Below are 23,710 nucleotides of genomic sequence, written 5' to 3' on the forward strand. Positions count from 1 at the left end.
GAGTGCTGAGGTTAGTACATAGCATCTGATTTAAAGGGAAAAAAAAAGAAATGTTAAATGGGTTTCCTGACAGAACAGTAGAGATGATGCCGAGTCTAGCCTTAGTACTTACCTTTCAGAAGAGTGTCCCTTCTCTTGATGTATGGATTGTCTAATAACCATGGTGCACGTACAGCATCATGAGGGGGGTTCAGCGTTTGTCTAGGCTGCCAAGCAAACGAGCTTTCTTAATCTAAAGACAGAAATTAAAATAAAATAAAAAATAACAACCATAAGAAAATACCTCAAAACAAAATAAAGAATCATGGTTGCTTGCTTAATCTACCATTTCATGAGCCTGAATTCCGGTCCTAAAAAAAAATAAAATCTATAGAATAGAAAAGGACCTCAGATCAATTCTTAGAGAAAATGATCTCATTACCTATGTTAATCTTCAAAGATGGTATCTAATGTGATTTCTTTTCAGTAGTTTTCTTTTTTTCTGAAAAGGCACGTTTTAAAAAAAAAGTAAATAAAGAAAAGATTCACACATTTGGAATGTGGATGCGAGCAGATTTCTTCTTTTTCTTCTATTCAAAATATATTTTCAGACTTGCTACATTTAACTATTATTGAACTGACACAGTCACTTGCTCTTTTTATACAAGACTAATGGGAGACCATGTGCATTCAGTACAGAAAGTGGTCAGGTCCAAGACTGAGGAAACTTGTCTCTAAATGCTAGTTCTTTTTATGCCCTAAAGGCATCATGTTAATCATTTTGAAACTGTTATGCATACAGCAATCTAGGCAAAACATCAGCAATAGTCTTGCCAGCTTTCCTGAATCAGTTCTAAAAAGTCTCTACCAGGCGGGCCATGGTGGCTCAGCAGGCACAGTTCTCGCCTGCCACACCTGAGACCTGGGTTCGATTCCCAGTGCCTGCCCATGCAAAACAAAAAAGTCTATCACTAAAAGAAAAGGACTCTTTTTCCATGTCAACTGAATTCCATTAAGGACACAGCGTACAGAGAAACTGACTTCCATACATCACAACTAATCACTCTAGCAATTATTTACTAGAAGAAAAGGGGCAAGAACTGCCACCTCTTCTGGGTGATTAGGGTGGTTATAGGATGACCAGTCCTCTACACAGAAACCCTCAGACAAGGAAAGGTCCAGCCGCCTGACAACCTGATGTGCTGTGAGCAGAAGGGGTAGTCATAGGTGTTGCCGGCTGCACACCAAATTTTCAATGTATCCAAATTACCACAATCTATGCCTACTCTTCACTTTTTTTTAAACACCTTATTTCTCTTTGTCAAACTTCTTCAAAGAAGGCAAAGATGTAGGCAACTTTCACTTGGAAGTAAAATTTGAATGAATACTATTTCTAAATAAATGATTTAGACATGACCAAAACAACTCCTACAGGGCATAATGTATCCTTTTACATATGTGGCTGATTCTGAGACTGGGGCAAGAAATATGCAAAATGGGCCGGAGTATCTTACAGTGTCAGAAAAGGAAAGAAGTGTTTAACTGAAAACAAAATGATGGGGATGTATCAACAGAGGGGCCAACTAAAAGAGCTCTCAATGGTCAAAGATGGAAATTTTTGAGCAATTAGAATAGTATTGGATTATAAACCAAAGTATAAAATAAATATCAATGAGTCCACATTGACATAAATAAATGAATGAATGAAGTAGAGGAGGGGGAGAGAGGGGGTAGACAAATCTCCCATGAGAAAGAATTCCAAATAACTGATATAGATACCTCTCTCCCTGCAAGGAGGTGGAGCATAACTCCCTGATCTTTAAGTGTGGGCTGCACGAAGTGACTTCCTTACCAAGAGTACATAGCATGGAAAATGGTGAAAAAATTCAACTTTACAAAGGAGAAACCTGACAAACACTACCTCAGCCAGGTGATCAAGGTCAACATCAATAATGATAAGTTATCTTGACAGTATGTTTCTTTGATGTGATGGGATGAGAAGGGCACTTCACCTCTGTGGTCTTTCTCCCTTAAACCCATAACCTGGGGCAAAGCATGAGAAAAACATCAGACAAATCTCAGCTGAGGGACATTCTACAAAATACCTGGTCAGCACTTACCAAAACTGTCAAGGTTGTCAAAAACAAGAAAAGTGTAACAAACTGTCACAGCCAAGAGGAAACAAAGGAAATATGATGACTAATTGTAATGTGGTGTCCTGGATATGATCTGGGACCAGAAAATGGGTAGTAGGTTAAAATTAAGGCAATGTGAATAAAGTCTTAACTGCAGTTAATAATAATGTATTAATACTGGTTTTTTAATTGTGATAAAATATTTATCACTGTAAGATGATAATAAAGGGGAAATTGGGGGTAATTGAGAACTCTGTGTACTATCGCTGCAATTTTTCTATAAATCTAAAAGTACACTTAAATAAAGTTAAAATTATTTAAAAAAATGTAAACCAACACTCTAATGATGGACCTCCAGCATTTCCACCAGAACATGTGATCATTTTCTACATGAGCTACTGCTATATCTTGAGAATGAACAGTGCTGGATGCTTTATTTCTAAATGTGTTCTCAGCAACCCTGCTCTGAAGAGGTGTAAATGACCCCACATGGTTTCAAGCCTTTAGGAATCCTTGGTGGTAACAAGCAAATTCACTGCCCTCCCCCTGTCTATGTGGGACATGACTCCCAGGGGTGTGGACCTTCCTGGCAACGTGGGACAGAAATCCTAGAATGAGCTGGGACTCAGCATCAAGGGATTAAGAAAACCTTCTCGACCCAAAGGGGAAAGAGTGAAATGAGACAAAATAAAGTGTCAATGGCTGAGAGATTCCAAACAGAGTTGAGAGGTTATCCTGGAGGTTATTCTTAAGCATTAAATAGATATCACCTTGTTAGTCAAGATGCAATGGAGAGGCTGGAGGGAACTGCCTGAAAATGTAGAACTGTGTTGCAGTAGCCATATTTCTTGAAGATGATTGTATAATGATACAGCTTTCACAATGTAACTGTGTGATTGTGAAAATCTTGTGTCTGATGCTCCTTTTATCTACCTTATCAACAGATGCGTAAAACATATGGAATAAAAATAAATAATGGGGGAAAAATGTTAAAATAAACTTAGATTGAAATGCTAGTGATCAATGAAAGGAAGGCATAAGGGGTATGGTATGTATGAATTTTTTTCTGTTGTCTTTTTATTTCTTTTTCTGAATTGATGCAAATGTTCTAAGAAATGATCATGATGATGAATATGCAACTATGTGATGATATTGTAAATTACTGATTATATATGTAGAACGGAATGATCATAAGTTAAGAATGTTTGCATTTGTTTGTTGTTATATTTTTTTAAAAATTAAAAATAAATAAATAAAATAAACAAACAAAAAACAAAGCCAAGGAAAAAAAAAGTAAAGAACACTTGGTGGTGGTGGCTTCCCTCTACCCATCACTGCTTCCATGGGGGCAGTGAGGGTGGCAAAGAGGAGGACCAAAGAATTGAGAGTTGGAGAGGATGTAAGATGGCATTAATTTACTGATAATATCAAGAAAAGGGATTTTATTTTACAATGAGGCGCCTAAATTAGTTCTCCCCACAAGAAAGATGTACAGCCTATGGTAATTCCAAACGAGCTACTTCAGTCAGACAACCAAATGCTTACCGAAGGCTTGGCATGTGTTTGGCCCAGTGCTAGAACTTGGCCACAGGCAGGCCCGGTGGGTGATATTTTAACAAAAAAGTTCTGTATACTTAAAACAAATCAAATAATTCTAGAAATTTTAAGGTTTTCTTTTTTACCCCTTTTCTGACACCACCAAATGCTATAAATAGCAAGCATTGGCTTAAAAACAAAAACAAAACAAAAAAAAGCACTCTTTACATGTATCTGGTGCAGTAATCTTTACAGGAAAAAAAACATACACATGCCATATACACATGATCCCTGTCAACTACATCTTTAATTATAAAGATATAATGATTTATTATCAAAATATCCTGTGAGTCCAAAGCAAGTTCTGCTGGTATTGTTTTAAGAAAGCTGTACCTAATAAAGTATAGCTATTTGTGTACGTATAAATATTTCAAAAATCTATTGAATTTGAAAAGTAAACACGATGTCAAGTGGCAGAGATGCCTATTGAAAACCCGAGTTGGTACAGAGATGAGAATGAGAATGGAAAAAGCCTATTTCCCCTCAGGGACTATAAGTCTAAAATCTGATAGTTCATGAGAATCACCTGTAAAATAAAGAAATATGGCTAAGGAGGTAATCTCCTAAATAATGTATCTTTCATTTAAGTTATTTTAAAATAATGATGACTTATGGACTCAAAACTACTGATACTCTATGGGGGCAATCTTTACAAATTCTACTCCAGATTTCACAGTCAAGAAAAAGAAAAAAGCATACAATTAAAGAAGATTTCAGAATCATGTATCAAAATGAGTTATAGTCCCAACGTGTACCATTTCTACGTGAAGGTAGTTTAGCCTCGTATTAATACTGTTTTTACATTTTGTTAATTCATCTTTTCCACTTTACATAGGGGTCAAGGAAAATAATCTAGGCTTCTAAGCTTTTGTATTACTGACCATATTAGAAACCATATATTTAAGATTTAATAAAAATAACCATCCAATTTCCATACAGATACCAACTGAACTTCATTTATCTAAAACAAAAATTTCTTACTTCACAGTTAAAAGAAAATATCTACATTCTTAGAAGAATGAACAATAAAATAACCATAAAACAAAATAAGTTTAAGACCTGCCTTAAAATTATATAATTCTCACCAGATCTGACCAAATATCCCCAATTTCCAATGGCATAAGTGATTAGTCATTAACAGCTTTCTGCATATTATTTTCACCAAAAGTCTACATATTTTGATTAAGTGATGCAAATTGGAACTGTGATTTCTAATTTCACACAAACTAAAAACAAGCTAACAGCTTGCTACTCAAAAAAAGAAATAAGCATTTCTTTGTAGAGTAAACAAAGATAAAATCAGTAACTGCAGTACTGGTCTTGACAAGAAAAATCTACCAATGGCTCACAAGACACAAGAGGAAAAAGACTGATGCACAAACCCTCGAGGCCAAATCAAAGGATGCAAGGTGTCTTACACATATGAAGATGAACTCTACTTGTGTGATTAAGAACCTAGGACCCAAAATAAAGTACAAATGCTATTTGGTACCACTCAATATCATCAAAATAATGTTTATATTCCAAAACAATTAAGGGCATCCTTACTTTCTCCAAATTAATGGACCTCCATATTACCTAAAGAATTATCATCATGCATTATAATCTATATAACTCACTATAATCTATAACTCACAACAGAAAAAAACACAATTTTTATGAAATGCAGACGAGACAATCAAAGATATTTTATAGTTTACTTTTAGAAAGACACAAACTCAAAGTTTAAATCTTTTTTTTTTTTTTTTTTCATGGGCAGGCACTGGGAATTGAACCCTGGTCTCCGACATGGCAGGCGAGAATTCTGCCACTGAGCCCTGTCGCACAGCCTGAAGTTTAAATCTTAAATATCATAAATGATGACATCTTGTCAATATCCTATTACCTACGTCTGGAGGCATCATCTTTAGCAGCTTTTTATCTGCCAGTGCTAGTGGAAAGTTCCTAGAAAGGAGATAATCATGTTTAGATGTTTAGGGAGTGCATTTAGTGAGAATGAAGTGAAAGGCTGAAAATCAGGTATTAGAGAAACTTACATAAACTGTTTATTACTTTAGACCTAGAGGTGGTGTGTAACCTTCATGTTACCAAAGGTAAATGTAAAGAAATAAATATGGATACTGTACACACAATAACATTAAATAACTGTTAATGTCACCACTTCAGGTATAAAGAAAGTATTGGCATAGGGTACTAACGATGCATCACTAAATGTCATCAAAGTCAATTATTCTCCCTGATTATAAATCTGTATTTGGTTACAAAATACATCACATGCTTTTGTTTTGATTTTTCAAAACCACATGACTGGCAACAGAATTAATGCAAAGTTAACTGTCTGACTGAAAAATACAAATAAATACCCAAAGTAAATATTTTAAATGTTTGGCAAAAACATAGACCAAACCACTCTGAATTATGCTAATATGCAGAAGATACATATGTCACCAATTTATATATATTCCCTAACCATAAAACATCTATTAAAGGCTGAGATTATCGATGAAATATTATTTAAGCAATACAAATGAACAAGCTAGAAACCTTTTTTTATTTCACATGCTTGAGTCCAGCCATAGATCCAACACCCTTACCATTTAAGGTGGAAATATGCCTCAGAAATGAAAACATCTTAAGGCTAAATCTAGATCAGAAAAAAGTATTAACCTGATAAGGCTTGAACAGAAAGTACATATTTTATTTTGATTATGAAAGCAAATTTTAAAATTTTAGCTTTTTTTTAAAGTCCTAAACTAATGAGTCTGGAGGCTTCCATATTTAAATAATGAAATTCAGCCTTTAACTTCTGCTTAGCATTTACTGAAATGGTCAATTACCTTTGATTACTTATGCATACATACAAAGGCTGTGCTAATTTTCACTATGCAAGAATTACTGGCAGATGCTGACTCTAAATCCCACTCAGTAGAATACAAGGTCCCTTTGGTGTCCAGTTCCAGTTCTCAAAAATACGCAAGCCCTCAGAAGGAAATCCCCTTAAAACTATCTTCAGTAGTGTGGTGACAATTAGAAGGATCAATAAAGGCATTTCTTTTTATGGAAGGCAGAAAGTCCAGTGGAACTAAGTAAATCAAAGACTCCTTAAAAACTTCTGTTATTTTAAGTACATCTTTGTCCCTAAAATTTCCTAAACAGTTTAAGGCATTAAAATACTCTCAGGTCACTGGGATGCTAAACGAGTCATTCATTTGACCAATTTCCACATTAATTCTTCTATAATTTCCCAGCTCATATCCTTAGGAATTAGATTCAATTCCTAAACTTACCTTTAGTACATTTTCAGCGGCAGCAACAAAACATAGCAGAAATGTGACCACATGAATTAGTCAATTTTATTCTAGCAAATTTCCTGTAAGAGCTTTAAAATATGAAATCCTATTCATGAAGACTACCCAAAAAAGGCCCAGATTTCCATACACAGCAAAACATTCTTTGTTTTTAAATTCTTGAGTGGCAAATGATCGTTAGCAAAACAGTAAGTACATCTTTTATAATTTCTTCTAGAAAATCTGAAGTATAATAAGTATTATCCTAAACAACACAACACTCAAACAGTTAATTATAGTAATACTTCAGGGGTGGATATTGCTTTCATACCAGTCACACTATTAAGGTACATGGATTTACTTTTTACTGAAAAGACACATTTTTAAATCTGAAACTCATAAATTCGAAGCCAGTCCTTTTACCTTCCCCTACCAAATTCTCGTCAGTTAAATAACTCAAAAGACTTTCTAATGGAGGGAGAGGAAGGATGATGGGAAGATATAAGGGAGAAACAGCAAATTGCAGTTTAAAAAGCACAGTCATTCAGAATTAACAAGCAATTAACAAGGAATTGTGGTATTCCTATGAGAGTAAGCGGGGGAGGAGGCTTTGAGACCTCAGAGCAAGGTAAATGACACAGTGTACCAAAAAATAACGCAAAACACGGAAACGCACTATTCAGAGAGGAAGGGGGGAAATACGGCTCTGGGGTAGAGAAGTTTTTCGATAAGGATCAAGGCAGAGACAGTGTTATTGTTTCTGCTCAAAAACTGGGGGCTGTTAAGGGTGCCCTCGCAGGCATCCACCCAGAAAATACAGCACTACTTAATGAGGTAGGGGCCAGAAATAAACAATGGGGAGGGGAGAGCTGCGTTCATTACCTTTACAGGGGATGCTGGCCAGGGGCACTCTGCCTGCTGCTTCTCCGGTGAGTGGACAGAGCTCTTCCAGCCTCTCGTCTCCTCCAGCCAGCTTAAACCTGGAAAACAGAAATGAGTAAGTGGTGCAGTACCCCAGGGGCGACGATGAGGGGTCTCTGAGGAGGGGGGAGCAGAAGAAGAGGCTGGAAAGTAGGAAGGGCAGACAGGAAGGAGTAGTGATTCTCCTCCTCCCACCCTCCCAGCTGACCCCATTCCCCTCGGGGGAGATAACTGACTTTACCTGTCTCCTCAGTTGCTGCTTCTCTTCCTCCTTTCAGCCTCCTCCACACTCACCAACTTCTCCATTGAAGAAACACCCCAGTCAGGGCCGGACACGGGTAGTCCTGCTCCTCCTCGAGCGCCTCACGGCCCCTACCCGGAGAACATCCAGACAGCCGAGCAGGAGTCAGCGGGTGGTCCCGGCCCCCGGGCAGGCTCGGGCAGGGGTGCAGGGAGGAAGTCCCGGCTCGTGTGCGGGAGGAGGGAGGCAGCCCCGGTCCGGGGGCTCGGAGCAGGGGGCTGTAGCCCTCCCGGCCGGAGGCTCCCAGCTATGGGGAACCCAGGCGGTCTCAGGACGGCGAGGTCCCGGGTCATACAGGGTCCGAAGTGCCACTCGCGGGAGCTCCGGGCGGGGGGCTGTCGGGATGCACTTTGCACTGGGCCACCCCCGCCCCCTCCCTCTACCACTTCGGGGTCACAGGGATGGGACCAAGCCTTCAGCAGCCAATCAGCGGCCGCACTGGAGTCTAAGCCCAGAGCCGTAAACCAGGTCCGGGGTGGGTGGAGGTGGGGGGTGGGGACGACTTGGTTGGTTAGTTGCTTCCTTCTACCCTCCTTCCCCTCAGCCCCCACCCCCTGTCTGCCGTAAAGCGGCCTGCGCATTCGCGACAGTTAGGGGAGGCGTGCCGATCGGGCTAGGTCTCATCTCGGATTGGCCTCACTCGCTTCGCCCGAGGCTTCCCCGCAGTGGCTTCCGAAGCCCCAACCCCGGCGGAGGGACTCTGAGCCGTTGCTAAGAGACGCCGTACGCCGGATGGGGGTCACTGCGCATGCGGAAGGGGGGGATCCAGCCAGTGTTTTCCGTGAACTACGGTGGCCCAGAGGGGGCAGGTGTTCTGTGGAATGGCAGTGCAGAAACTTACTGCCTTAGGCCAGCCAGATCCTAAGGTAAGGGGGAACGACCGCTGAGCTCGGCGGCGTGGGAGGCGAGTGTGCCAAAGACTGAGGACTGGTCTAGGGACCTAAGGTTGTCGAAGTGGGGCAGGGGTTCTCGGAAAAGGGCGCCGTATGCCGCCATCCCACCTCAGCCCTTCCCAAACGCTGGTTCCCGGTCCTTCCACTTGTCTGTCGGTTTCTGAAGGCACGGTAGCGGTCAGGCTTGGGATTGCCTGACTTGGCGTGGTAGAGAGTCTGTGATGGTGGTACTCGTTCAAGGATAGCAGCACTCAGGGATTCCTGTGAATGAAGAGAAAGGAGGAGTGGGGGGAAATAAGAGATGAGAGATTTTTAAGATAGGATGTATTAAGTATATTTCGTCACTAACAAGTATTGATCGGCTAGGCATTATTCTAGTCGTTGGGGAGACAACAGATGCAACAATACAGGCAATCATTTGTCCTCGTGGAGTTTTCCCCTTAACAGGGGAGACAAATTATCAGATAGGGTTGAAGAAAATAAAGCAGAGTAATGGGATAGAGCTTGATTAATGATGGATGTTTTTCATAGACAGGAAAGATCTCTGAAGAAGTGACATTTGAGCAGCGATCTGAATGAGAAGCCAGACATGCCAAAATCTGGGGGAAGAATTTTCCAGGCATAGCGAATCTAGAATAAGCTTTGCTTTTAACAGGAACTGTAACGATGGAGGCCAAAGTGGCTAAAGCAGAGTGAGTAAGGGGGAGAATGATTGGCTGCGAGGTTGGGAGATGTGGGGCAGCCTTCTCCTAATACCTTGTAGGCCATGATAGGGGAAATATAATATCTATCTTACAGCTCGAAGAAGACTGTAGAGAGAAGAGGAGCTAATGCAAATATAGACAATTGTAATAATCCAGGTCAAATGGCATTGTTTGGGATAAGTTGCCCAGTAAATCAGATATTTGTCTACCACCAGTGTCCTCAAAAAAAAAAAAAAAAAAAAGGCCTTATTAACTGTATATAAAATATTCGAATATGTCAGCTTCTTTTATGAAATAAAGTATATTAAGACATTTTAGGGAGAAGGTGTCATAAGTTTTCAGTTTTGCCCCTGATATTTTCCTTTATACTATCAGATTAGGGACAATGCAATGAGATCAGTACTGTGATACTTATTTCTGGGGATCTGGCAAGACCCACTCACTAATCCTATCTTGGATATGTGGATAGCCTATGGCTGGAGGATTCCATGTTAAAGGTTGAGGAAGAGAGGCAGAAGACTGAGCATAGATCTAGAAAATGACCTGGGCAAAGGCTGGGATTCCTTAAAGTACTCAAGAGTTTCTGAGGATCCTAAAGAAATACTGGAGCTCAGTTTGTGAAGGTCCCAGAGGTGAGAAGAACCCAAGAACCAGGTCTTGAAGGACCTGGTAAGCCATGTGTACGGGTTTGGACTTTATTTTAAACAAAGTGAAGAGGTTTTTCTGAAAGAAGTGAAAAAGGATGGAAAACTGATGGTCAGTGAGAGGGAGGGGTAAGGGTTATGGTATGTGTGAAGTTTTTCTTTCTATTTCTTTTTCTGGAGTGATGCAAATGTTCTAAAAAATAATCATGGTGATGAATATACTATGTGATGATACTGTGAGCTATTGATTGTACACCATACATAGAATGCTTGTATGTTAAGAATTTCATGTTTGTATGCTGTTTCGGTTTGATAGTACAAAATAAATTTAAAAAACAAAATAAAACCAATCCAGGCTCTTCATGAGTCAAGCATGCCGCATTTGCTGATACTTAATATCCTGCTCAATTAAATGTCATCCAAAATGTCCATCCTGCTTGAAACCTCTTGCATTTGCACTTTCTCATCTTTGTGACCAGGCCTTGCTCCTTAGTCCCTCACCCCCTTCAGAGGCCCAATATTTGTTAGCTGGGTTTTTTTCACAGTCCTTATCAAGAATCTGATAACCAGTGCTAATTGTTGATTTTCCTTCACACCAAAAGGAATTTGGGCCCTATATCAGAATCCTACCTTAATTGAAGGATCATTTACATTGGCAGAATTTAAGGGTTCTCAGTGTCTCAGCGGTAACCTGGGGACTTTTTAGTAGTACAAATGATTGGTCTGGATCCCAGAACTAGTGCATCTAAAACTCCTGAGGCAAGGCCCTGCATCCATTTTTATAAGCCTCAAATGATTTTGATGCAAGCTAAAGTTTGAGCACCATTGTTTTATGGAAATCAACTAGAGATGGTGCAAGCCTGCAGGTAAGGAGAGGAGACAGTTCCTGGAATTTAGAAGAGCAGCCAGAGGTAACCAAGCTCAGGAGGACCACCATCCTACCTCCCTACCATTTCCTATTGGAGCCTCTTGGGAAGGATAAAGACTGCAAGTAGCAGGACAAAGGAAGTGAGTTCCTCAACTTAATGGAGCAGAATAGATAAAGTAATCTTTTTCGGGCTGGGGTCAGATTTGAGATTATTGTTGAATTAGGCTAAAGTCCAATATGGAGTCTTTCCCAATCTATTAGCAAACTGTAGTAGCTAATTCCTATAAAGAAAAGTAAATTTTTTTCACTCTATAACATTGACCCTGAAAGTAGTTCTTTTCCTGTATCCTGAATTTAAATATAGAGGTTATCAAAAGAAGGCCTCCTAAAAGAAGTAGTAGTATCTCCAGTGTTTCCAAATGAATTGAGTGTGCACTTAGAAGTTTTACTTGTTTCTTACTTAGAAATGTTTTCTAAGTTTTAGAAACTTAGTTTAGAAACTAAGTTTTTATGTTTTAAGAAGATATTTTAAATATATTTTTAAATTATCATTCCCGTTCAGGTTTTAACCAAAGAGTTTTAAAACCAAAATTATAATATGTTTATGTTCACATTTTAATTGATCTTAGTTAAATCTATGCATATTAACACTAGGGATCAGAAGGCTAGAAAATCTGTAGTTGAAATTATTTGTGTCATTAAACTTTTTATTTTAAGAAAATTGTAGAGTCACATGCAGAGAGATCCAGTGTTTCCTGTACCTATTTTGCCATGGTAGTAGCATCTTGCAAAACTGTAGTACAATATCACAACCAAGATATTGACCTTGATACATGGTGCTGATCTTATTTCCCAGTTTTACTTGTACTCACCTTTAAGTGTGTATATGTAGTTCTGTGCAGTTGTATCACAGAGATAGGTTAGCATATCTACCACCAGTCGAGGTATAGGATAGTTTCCTAATCCTTGTCTGCCCCTTATAACCCTGAACCCTGCCAGCCACTGATCTGCTCTCCATCTCCCTAATTTTGTCATTTCAAGAATGTTTGTTTATATATAGCTCATATAGTATGTTACCTTTTCAATTTGTTTGTGTGGTTTTTTTTCCCCACTCAGCCTAATACCCTTGAGATCCATCTAAATTGTTGCCTTTTTATTGCTGAATAGTATTCTATGATATGGGCATACCCAAGTTTGGTTAACCATTCACCCATTGTAGAATATCTGGGTGGGTTCCAGTTTTTGGCAGTTGTGAATAAACCTGTGAACAGGTTTTTTGTGAGAACATAAGTTTTCATTTCTCTGGAATAAATGCCCAGGAGTGCAATTGCTGGGCCATATGTTAGATGCATGTTACTTTTTAAAGAAACTGCCAAAAACTGTTTTCCAGATTGAGTACACCATTTTACATTCCTATCAACAATCTATGAGTGATTTGTTTTCTCTGCATCCTTACTAACATTTCGTGTTTTAGCCATCCTGGTAGTTGTATAGTGGTATCTCATTGTGTTTTCAATTGGCATTTCTCCCATGGCTAATGACGTATTTTCATGTGCTTATTTGCTATTCTGTACCCTCTTTAATGAAATTCTTTTCATTTCTGTTTGCAAGAGCATATTCTAATATGCTTAAGGAAAAAAGCAAACTGGATTTTATAGTCAGGAAATAAAACATTAATATATCAACAGTATTTCTAATGAAAAACTATAATCATTTCTCATCAGATCATTCAGATCATCAATTTGTGAGAATTCTTATTCCACTTGATTTAGGATTAGTAATCTAAGGAACCTATTTAGTAATCTAAGGAATCTACTTCTCTACTACAGTTCTAGAAATCTTAACTCAGTCCACTGGTATGGTCTCAAAATTGTTTAAACAGTGCCATTAGAAGGCCATCCCCAAAACCAATTTAGGCCTTTCCACAGGGCTCTGAGATGGTCCTTTGTTGAAGACTGGCCTATTGCTGATTGTAGGTGTTTTCAGGAAAGTACTAGAGTAAATTAAAAAAAAAAAAAACTTTCTGCAAATGACAAGACTTAATGAGTGTGGTTAATTTATTACTGATAAGTTTCAAAAGTGAAAGATGTGGTAAAAGTTCATTACAAGAATAATGCAGCTGACAGGAAAATTTGGTTGTTTCTGTGGTATGCAAAACGAGATAGAAATCAATCCAAAAAAATTTTAAACAGAATATCTATAAACAGAATATCTGTATTTAGTATATATAATACATATTATCTCTGTGAGCATAATGGATATCCAATTTTCAAAGAATGGATATTACATTTCATTTATAAAAATGGCTGAACATGATCTTTACAAAAGAAAAAGTCTTCAGATTTAACATATAATAATCCTGGCATAATTCCATGAATATAACAAACATATGATTAGAAAACACCAAGAATATATTGAGAATATTGAGTAAAGAGATTCACTAAGTCTGTAGTTGAAAACATCAGTATATTAATAAAACTCCAGTGGTGAGTGATGTCAGTCCCCCATTGAAAACCACTGGCCCAGGAAATGCAAGAATCAGATTAAGTAAAGTTACAGTCAAATTAACATCTGAAAAAATAGCTGAGATTATGATTGATAACTGATCATTATGATTGATACAACTATTATCAGGCAGAACAGCATTAGGACCCTGATCACAGGCAGCAAGGTCATTAGCAATTTTCCGGGAACTTTTCATGCAGTATATCATTCTGAAATATTTACATGTATTTAATACTTGACCCTTAAAATTTAACCTAAGAAAGGCTGAGCGTCTCTTTTGCTTTGACGACTCTTCCCATGTCACATATCACTTAGTTATTTCCTAGCACTTCTCTTTTGCAAGGTGAAAGAACAAATCCATTGTAATTTTCCAGGCCCCTCTGGGAAATTTCAGACAGTTTTGGGCGCAAAACATATCATTTAGTATTTGGTTTGGGGAAGGCAAAATATCAAAATTGACAAATTGGACACTTAAGATAGTAACTGGATTGTGGGTTACTGACAAACACATACAGCTACCTATTTAACGAAATTGGCAATATAAGATTTTAAAAGTAAACATAGGAGATAACATGATTGTAAAGAACCTTATCTCTTTCTGTGTGAGCAATGTTTGTTTTCCTATATCAAGACTAACAAACCACATATTCTGTCCTTTCATCCAACAGAGACAAGATAACCTGTTAATCCACTTACAGATATCATCAAATAGACCATAAAACCAAAAGATGTTGGCACAAAAAAATCAAGAAAGTACTGAAAGAGAATCAAAATTAGAAACTTATCTTGCTAATATTGGACATGAATCCAAAGCACAGGAACAAAGAAGTGGACTTGGCATTGGGTCCTCAGTTTGCCAGCCATGAATGGAGCATGAAGGGCCCCAAGAGGCCTCCTTACCTGGGTGGAGTGATTGAGGATCCACAGGCGAAGTCAGTCTCATCAGAGTCAGGACTTCAAAACTGAAAGACCACATGTACCAAACAGTTAAAAGTACCAAACAGTTAAAAAGATGATTTTATTCAGGGTCTTCCAATAGGAGGATATCTGCTAATGAGGAACTTCCCAAAGAAGAGAAACTGGGAATTTTATAAAACAACATAGTTTTGAGGGAGGATGCAGGTGGGTTTTATCTGAGAAGGTAGAGGGCCAGCTGTTCTTTTGTTGGAACACAAAAGAACAGGGATATCTTAACTATCCCTGGGCACAAGGCCCAGGTAAAGTTCAACATTATCAGGTGGAACAAAGGTACCAATATTTAGTGATGCTAATTACTCATTAATTATGCTCGTTACATTAGATGTGTATCTGTCTCAACCCAGTTCTAAGACTGCTTGGGTCAAGCAGCCCAAAGACCAAAGGACATGTCAGGCACAGAGTTAGACATGAATTTTATTAATTAGGTAACTTAGGAATAGGAGAAGATCTTCCACCATGGTGGCCGGTGGTGGAAAATGAAGGTTAGCACTCCCCAAAGTGGGTGGGGGAGTGCAAGGTCTTATAAGGGTTAAGGACAAGAAAATTTCACAGGGTGTGACAACAAAGTTTCAGCATGGATTTGGAGGTTTGTTAGCAGTGATCAGGAGAGGGGTGTTTCAATGCCTTGTTTATGATACCATTTGTATATTCTTTCCTCCCTTAGGAGGTCTCATGACCTTTAATGTCTGTCCTGGTCATGGAAGCAGTTGCCTGCTCTATTTGGAGCGGGATGCTGTCAGTATGGAGGGGAATCCCAGGCCCTTTATCCCCAACACATGACAGTTTGAAAATAGGATTCACTGAAAAGTTACCAAGAGCTTCATTCATAACTTTGAATTAAAATCTGCAGTTTTCTGTATTTCTGTGCTAGATTATTAAGACAAAGCATTATCTTGTGATGGTGATCAGGAATTGAAATTCTTTAGAAGCTAAACTAGAGGAAGAACTGTAGAAAGAGCTATTAAAAAGACCAAGGTTAGGTCAGCAAGCTGTCATTGTAGAAATGAGACCCAGTGTTAAGATTGCCCTCACAGGTCTCATCCTATGTGGAAGGAGGTTAAAAATGGGCAGGACATTTATAAATGGGTTGGGGTAGTGAATTTGTTAAGGAATAAATTTTAAGAGGCAAAAAAATCGTGAACATATCAAGGATCCTGCCTCATCTATTCATTAAGGAAGGACCCAGGCAAATGTCACAACCTTTTCCAAAGAGAAGTCAAAGACTACTAATTTATGTGAAGTAAAGGAATGCTGAGTTTACAAATGGAAGCAAAATTGGCTTTTTTTTTCCACTTGGGGCTGGATTATCCCACCACTAGGCAAGTTATTTGCGTATCTTTAAACAGTAATTATTTGCATTTCTTTCAGCTGTCTACAATTTACTGAGCTATAAAATAGATAAGGCAGTGAAAGAACTGAGCCTTCCCTGAGACTCCAGCATTCCATTGAAAGGATATTTAGTAATATTTTGCTTATCCCAAAGTCATAAATTTTTCTTTCAGGTACTTCCTCTGTAGCAGTTGCCTGCTTCCTTTGATACTGAGTTACATCAGTTTATTGCCCACATTTGCTGCTTTAAAAGTCACACCTGACCCTTTTTCCAACTCTTCTGGGTCCCCATCAGGTCAAAGGAGTTCAGGACTGCCAGAATGCCTAAATTTGCAGCTACAGGTGCAATTTGCTGTTACTTGGATTGTTTTTGCCTCACAACTTGTCTTTTTCTTGGGATGGCATTTTGTAAATATTTCATGTTATAGGTGAGGACCAAAAGTTCCTTCTATAATATATTTTTTAATTGGAAACTAATCAATAATAGCCACAATACAATTATACCATTTGAAGTTTATTGACCACATAGCAATGTAACTTTAGGTTTATAAATTGAGAGTGAAGGGTAATGAATTAAAATTAGCCTAGTGGTTCGCAACCAGGGTCAATTTTAACCCCCAAGGGACATTTGCTAGTGTATGCATACATTTTTGGATTTCACAACTCGGGGTAGGAGTGTTAGAAAGAAAGCCATTATAATACATACTATAGGGGACTTAGAGATACATAGAAGCTAGAGATGGGTGAACCATTAGCTGATGAGGTTGAATGCAAATGTAAGGGAATAGATAAAAGTGAAGGCGGTTTTCTAGTCAGTCTATAAGTAATATTACTGTATTGAAGTTGAACAAGATTGAAAGGGATTGTATAGACCTATGCGCCCCACTGATTAACACTAGAAATATAAATTAGTTCTTGTAAGAACTACTTCAAAGGTCCAATTTGTGTACAAAGAGTGTTTCAGTCTAGGATATGGGGGAAAACTGCTATTGCATGCTAAGGTCTGTGTTTAACAGGAAAACATCAACAGTACCACAGCCACAGCAGGGGTAAATAATGGAGGGAGGAAAAAGAGTTAAGGGGAGGTTTAGATTTCCTGTTTGATGAGGGTGTGTTTATTGGTTATCTTTCTGTTGGGAACAATGAAATTATCTAAAATTGAGAGTGTTGATGGACTGTGGACTTTGGGCATTATACATGATGCGTAATGAATGCAGGTGGCAGAAGGATGCACTGACTGAGAAGTAGATTGGCAAATGATGGTGTATACCTGAATTGAATGTTGTGCTGCTACAAAAAGGAATGAAATCGTGAGGTATGCAATGATGTGACTGAACCTGTGGGACATCTGGTGAGGCAAAATAAGCCAGAAATGAAAGAGCAATTATTGTATTGTCTCCTTTAGAAAATGCTTATAAGAAAACAAGCTCTTATAGCAGACACATTTAGTCTGGAGTGGTAATTATTATTTCTGGATTTTGAGAGGCTGTTTTACATATCTGTGTTCTAGTTTGCTAGCTACAGGAAAGTAATACCCCAGAAGCAGAATGGCTTTTAAAAAGGGGGAATTTAATAAGTTGCTAGTTCACAGTTCTAAGGCCAAGAAAATGTCCCAATTAAAGCAAGGTTATAAAAATGTCCAAATTAAGGCACCAAGAAGAGATTACCTTCACTCAAGAAAGGCTGATGAGTTCAGTATTTCTCTCTCAACTGGGAAGGCACATGGTGAAAATGGCGGCAGTCTGCTAGCTTTCTCTCCTGGCTTCTTGTTTCATGAAGTTCCTGTGGGGGCGTTCTCCTATTTCATTTCCAAAGGTTGCTGGCTGGTGGACTCTGGTTCTCTCAGCCTTGGCCTTGTGGCTCTGAAAAGGGACTCTCCCCAAAATGTTTCCTCTTTTAAAGGATTAATAGGTGGAGTCAACCCTATGGAAGCTATCTGATCAAAAGTTACCACCCACTATTGGTTGGTCACATCTCCATGGGAATAATCAAAATGCTCCCAGCCAGCAATATTGAATGAGAATTAAAGGACCTGGCTTTTCTGGGGTCCACTACAGATCCAAACTGGCACATTCTATAACCTGATTTTAAAGATAAGAATGAAGCCGATCAGGTCTGGATTAAGGCAATTCAGAACACAGGGGTAAGGAAGACATGTTTGTATTTTAGAACCGCACCTGCTCTTTGAGACCAAAGGAAGAAAGGTCTTTTTTTTTTTTTTAGTCTGGAACCTAAATTTTCTGTAATACATAATCTAACTCAGCCTGTCTGGATACTGCATTTGAACAATTGAAACAGAGGGACCCCAGAATAAAATGAGGGCCCTTAATCCTGTAGAGTTTAATGTAATGCCTGGATACATCCTAGAATATAGTAAGCAGATAATGAAAAAGGATTGCAAAATCCTCAGAATATAGTAAGCAGATAATCAAAAAAGATTGCAAAGTCCCTTGAGGGATGGGAGAAAAAAAATATGAAACTATTAAAATTTATCATCAGAGATCCCAATACTGTGTCAAACATTAGGGACTCCCAAGCCAATAGGCCAAGCCCTTAATCTTTTTTTTTTTTTTTTTTTAAACATGGCTACTGGAACACAGCTCTACATTTTCAGGCAGTTCCCTCCAGCCTCTCCCTTACATTTTAAATAACAAGTGATATCTACTCAATGCGTAAGACTAACCTCCAGGATAACCTCTTGACTCTGTTTGGAACCTGTCAGCCATTGACACTTTGTCTCGTTTCACTCTTCCCCCTTTTGGTCGAGAAGGTTTTCTCAATCCTTTGATGCTCAGTTTCAGCTCGTTCTAGGGTTTTTCTCAATCCCTGAGACTCAGGTCTCAGCTCATTCTAGGATTTCTGTCCCACATTGCCAGGAAGATCCACACCCCTGGGAGTCATGTCCCACGTAGACAGGGCGGGTGGTGGTGGTGGTGGTGAGATTGCTTGTTGTGTTGGCTGGAGAGAGAGGCCACATCTGAGCAACAAAAGAGGCTCTCTTGGGGGTGACTCTTAGGCCTAAATTTTAAGTAGACTTGACCTATTCTTTGTGGGGTTAAGTTTCATATGCCCTTAATCTTGATGCTTACTCTTGTGAACACATCTGAGCAACAAAAGAGGCTCTCTTGGGGGTGACTCTTAGGCCTAAATTTTAAGTAGACTTGACCTATTCTTTGTGGGGTTAAGTTTCATATGCCCTTAATCTTGATGCTTACTCTTGTGAAGCTTGTGTAGGTAGCAGAGACGCTTAGCCTACCTGTAGGTATGCTTAAGAGTTATTTTTGGAGGAGCTCTTTTGTTACTCAGATGTGGCCTCACTCTCTCTAAACTCAACTTTGTTAGTGAAATCATTGCTTTCCCCCATATGTGGGACATTACATCCAGGGATGAAAAGTCTCCCTGGCGGTGTGGGAGATGACTCCCAAGGGTGAGTCCAGCTCTGGCACCATGGGATCTACAATTCCATCCTGACCAAAAGTGGGAAAAGAAGTGTAACTAATACAGTGGCTGAGAGAGTTCAAATAGGGTCAAGAGCCTACTCTGGAGGTCACTCTTTTGCAAGCTTCAGTTAGACATTGCTGCCTATCATAACTTGACAAACCTCAACCAAAACTTTTCCAGCCAATCCTAAAGAACACCTATAGCATTATATAAGATTCCACAAAGGTTCCATGCCCTAGGGTAACTTTCCAGAAACCTACAACCTCCAGATGGGTCCTTGGACAAGATAAGTCCTGAAACCTAGAGGGCCCAGCCTCTCCAGAACATCAGATTGTTCCATTTCCCTACCCCATATTATTGACAGCCCCTTCCAACCTGAAAAAGTTAGAATGGCGATAGCTCCAATACCCCTAAAGAGTGGGATAGAAAGATCAAAGGTGATGGTGGAGTTATACAGAGAGGGTAGGATTTAACAAACGAATTTGATTGTGGATTCATTAAATTGATATTTCTTTTTAGTCTCCAGTATCTTAGAGCAGCTAGAAGTAAAAAACAAAACTTGTGGAATTGTAACCCATACCAAACTCTGAAATCTGTTTTACAATTTATTGTTGTGGCATCCTTTGAAATTTATTGCTTTTTGTATATATGTTCTAATTTGCTAGCTGCCAGAATGCAATATACCAGAAACAGAATGGCTTTTAAAAAGGGGAATTAATAAATTGCTAGTTTACAGTTCTAAGGCCAAGAAAATGTCCCAATTAAAGCAAGTCTATAGAAATGTCCAGTCAAAGGCATCCATCCAGGGAAAGATACCTTGATTCAAGAAGGCTGATGAAGTTTGGGATTTCTCAAGTGAGAAGGCACATGGTCAACACAGTCTGGGCTTCTCTCTTACCTGGAAGGGCACATGGCGAACACAACATCATCTGCTAGCTTTTCTCTCCTGGCTCCCAGTTTCATGAAGCTCCCCGGGCGGCATTTTCCTTCTTCATCTCCAAAGGCCACTGGCTGATGGACTCTCTGCTTAGTGGTGCTGCAGCATTCTCTGCTCTCTTTGAATCTCTTTCATTCTCCAAAATGTTTCCTCTTTTATAGGACTCCTGAAACTTATTAAGACCCACCCAAATGGGTGGAGACATGTCATCACCCAATCCAGCTTAACAACCACTCTTGATTAAATCACATCTCCAGGGAGATAATCTGATTGCAGTTTCAAACACATGGTATTGAATAGGGATTATTCTGCCTTTACGAAATGGGATTTAGATTAAAACATGGCTTTTCTAGGGTCCATACATCCTTTCAAACCAGCACAATGTTATTTTTTCACATAAAAGAAAAAAAGTCGATTGTGATATAAAACAATCTTTATTCCTTCTAGCTCCTGTATTTTGGAGCAACTAGAAGGAAAAATCTGAGAGAGAACGGTATGGTAGCTGTTCTAGTTTGCTAGCTGCCGGAATGCAACATAGCAGAAAAAAAGGGGAGTTTTAATAAGTTGCTAGTTTACAGTTCTAAGGCCGAGGAAATGTTCCAATTAAAACAAGTCTATAGACATGTCCAATCAAAGGTATCCAGAAAAGATACCTTGGTCCAAGAAGGCCAATGAAGTGATCGTTTTTTTTCTCAAGTGGAATGGCACATGGAGAGCAGTCAGAGTTTCTCTCTCATCTGGAAAGGCACATGGTGAACACGATCAGGGTTCCCCTGTCATCTGGAAGGGCACATGGTTGAACATGGCATCATCAGCTAGCTTCTTCTGGCTTCCTGTTTCATGAAGCTCCCCGGGAGGCATTTTCCTTCTTCATCTCCAAAGGTTGCTGGCTGGTGGACTCTGCTTCTCATGGCTATGTCATGCTGCTCTGCTCGCTCTGAATCTCTCATTCTCTAAAATGTTTCTTTTCTAGGACTTCAGAAAGTAATCAAGACCCACTCAAATGGTTGGAGACATGCCTCTATCTAATCCTGCTTAATAACTATTCTTGATTAAATCATGTCTCCAGGGAAATGATCTAATTACAGTTTCAAACATACAGTACTGAATAGGGATTAGAAGAAACGGCTGCCTTTACAAAATGGGATTAGGATTAAAACATGGCTTTTTTAGGGTACATATATCATTTCAAACCAGCACAATAGCCCATGACAAACTCTGGGATCTGTCCTGTAACTACATGTTGAAGAGTGCTCTGAAAATTATTGCTTTTTTTCTTTCTTTGCTTTGTCTATATGTTATATTAGATAATAAAAAAAGTTTTTTAAAAAAGTGCAAGGAATAAATTGGTGACCCTCAGCTGAAGAAAAAAAAAAAGCCATGCCTAAAAGAGAATAAATGCTCACCCAGTTGTGTAGAAGAAAAGAATTTATTGACAATCTGACAAGAACAGGCACGTAGCCAAAAAATGGTGGCTGGTGCCCCAATCAAGCAAAAGCAGTAGTATGTGTTCCCTAAGTATAACACACAGGTTCCTCCCATTTCTACGCTGATTGGATACTCCAAAGGTTAGAGCCTATACAAATAGTCTAAGTAATTCAAATTTCCCACCAAAGGTTCCTTTTTTTATTATGCTTTACATTTCAGTGACCCTGTCTGTTATTTATTTAAACTTGTTTCTACCATTTGGTGCCAATTCTAGGCTTACATCAGAGGCTCTCTCCTTCCCTGCCTGCAAGACCAGTTTGAGCTGTCCTGCAGCCCTTCCCTGCGCCATCTCGTATGAAAGCTAAACTTAATTTTATTCTTGCAAATCCCCCCCTCTTTCTTTTCGAACTCTTAGTTTTCACATTTTAGTCTTTCTTTAAACTTGACAAGAGCTTTTCACACTTTTCATCATAGGGATCTTCCTCTTTAAGGGGGTATAAATTGTTTTGCCTGTACCAAATAGGCATTTGCTTGGTTAAGGCAGCCTCAAGGAGTTTCTGAATTAACTCTCGAGCACATGGGATAATGCAGCACCCAAGTGCTGTGAGTACCCCAGCTACGATGATTAAAGAAGTTAGTATAGACAGTGCCACCCCTTTCCATTTCCCAAACCACCTTTTTAACCATCCTGTGAGGGGGTTATCAATGCCTGAATTTTCCACCAATTCTTCAGATAAGGCTGTTAGGCCTTGTGAAGCTTTGGTGATAGTTCCATCTGGGGCTGTAATATTGGGGATAAAACTATCCCCGACCATAACACAAATGCCTCCCTTTTCAGCTAGCATCACGTCCAGGGCCATCCTATTCTCCCATGCCATTTGGCTAGTAACATCCAACTATTCTGCTATTCCCTTAACTGCATCCTTGGTGTAATTGATAAATACCTGGCAGAATAAGGACAATTCATATCCTGCAGCTACTTGATTCCTAGTCTTAAACTCATCCTGGATTCCCCTTGGCACTCTTATATTATTTAAATCGTCAGAGGAACAAAATAAGCTTCTTTATTTTTCCTTGGGTTAGAACTTCCTCCTCCTTTTCAAATGCCTAGGTAAGTGGGATGGCCAATTGGACCAGAGCACAGGTCCCCTTCTACTTAGGTAATACTGGTTGGTGGGTGTCCTTTCTACAGTACCACCAAAGGTCTGCTCAAGGTATGGTTAAACTAGAGAAATTGCCAGTACTATTCTCAGTCACATCATATGCTTGGGTACACAAGGCCATGGTCCCAAGGTCCTGGAGTCCTCCCTGTCTAGAGAGACAGGCAGAGTGGTTTCCTGAACTGAGGCTGGAAGCTAATGTGGCCTTTACTTTTCTGCCCCTGACTGGAGGGAAAAGAGGACAATGTACTACAATTTTCACCAAGAAAAAGGAGTACCATGCATTTGAACTCTTTTGTGTTTCTCTGTACCCATCAGAAAGGGCACGACAAGAGCAGTGGATTGGGCTGTTGCACAAGCATAACAGTTGCTTTTGTCTAGACTCTGAACTGTATATTTAATCCATTCTAACCAGGCATTTGTATCTCTGTACCCTGTCTCTATTTCTATGGTTTGCTTCAAATTTTCTGCCCTGACCACCCTGACAACTTTGGGATCATTCTGTGTTGGGGAACTAATCTCCAGCTGGATGTCCTTAGGCACTATTGAATAGTTCACTGGAGAGGGCATTGGTGATGTTGGGGAGAGGACTTGTATCCTGAAT

The 23,710-nt window shown here is 39.2% G+C and overlaps 2 protein-coding genes across 9 annotated transcripts in view; one reads left to right on the forward strand and one right to left on the reverse strand.

Moving 5' to 3' along the window:
* The window catches only part of ASB7 (ankyrin repeat and SOCS box containing 7), a 99,131-nt gene that overhangs the window by 70,907 nt on the left and 4,514 nt on the right, over nt 1-23,710 (reverse strand). For 2 of the 5 annotated variants that reach the window (XM_077124035.1, XM_077124034.1), the window contains 5 exons: nt 14,734-14,795; nt 9,221-9,373; nt 8,160-8,290; nt 7,880-7,977; nt 113-232 (listed from right to left, as the gene is read on the reverse strand). The gene's annotated coding sequence lies outside the window, so the exon portion shown is untranslated. Of the gene's footprint in view, nt 1-112; nt 233-7,879; nt 7,978-8,159; nt 8,936-9,220; nt 9,374-14,733; nt 14,796-23,710 lie in introns of those variants that run through there. The other 3 variants (XR_013160654.1, XR_013160655.1, XR_013160653.1) reach the window with 2 other exon arrangements.
* The window catches only part of LINS1 (lines homolog 1), a 28,886-nt gene continuing 14,025 nt past the window's right edge, over nt 8,850-23,710 (forward strand). For 2 of the 4 annotated variants that reach the window (XM_077124025.1, XM_077124026.1), the window contains exons 1-2: nt 8,850-9,085; nt 9,644-9,804. The gene's annotated coding sequence lies outside the window, so the exon portion shown is untranslated. The remainder of the gene's footprint in view (nt 9,086-9,643; nt 9,805-23,710) is intronic. The other 2 variants (XM_077124027.1, XM_077124024.1) reach the window with 1 other exon arrangement.

This window comes from Tamandua tetradactyla, chromosome 12 (assembly GCF_023851605.1).
Source record: "Tamandua tetradactyla isolate mTamTet1 chromosome 12, mTamTet1.pri, whole genome shotgun sequence".
Lineage (NCBI taxonomy): Eukaryota > Metazoa > Chordata > Mammalia > Pilosa > Myrmecophagidae > Tamandua > Tamandua tetradactyla.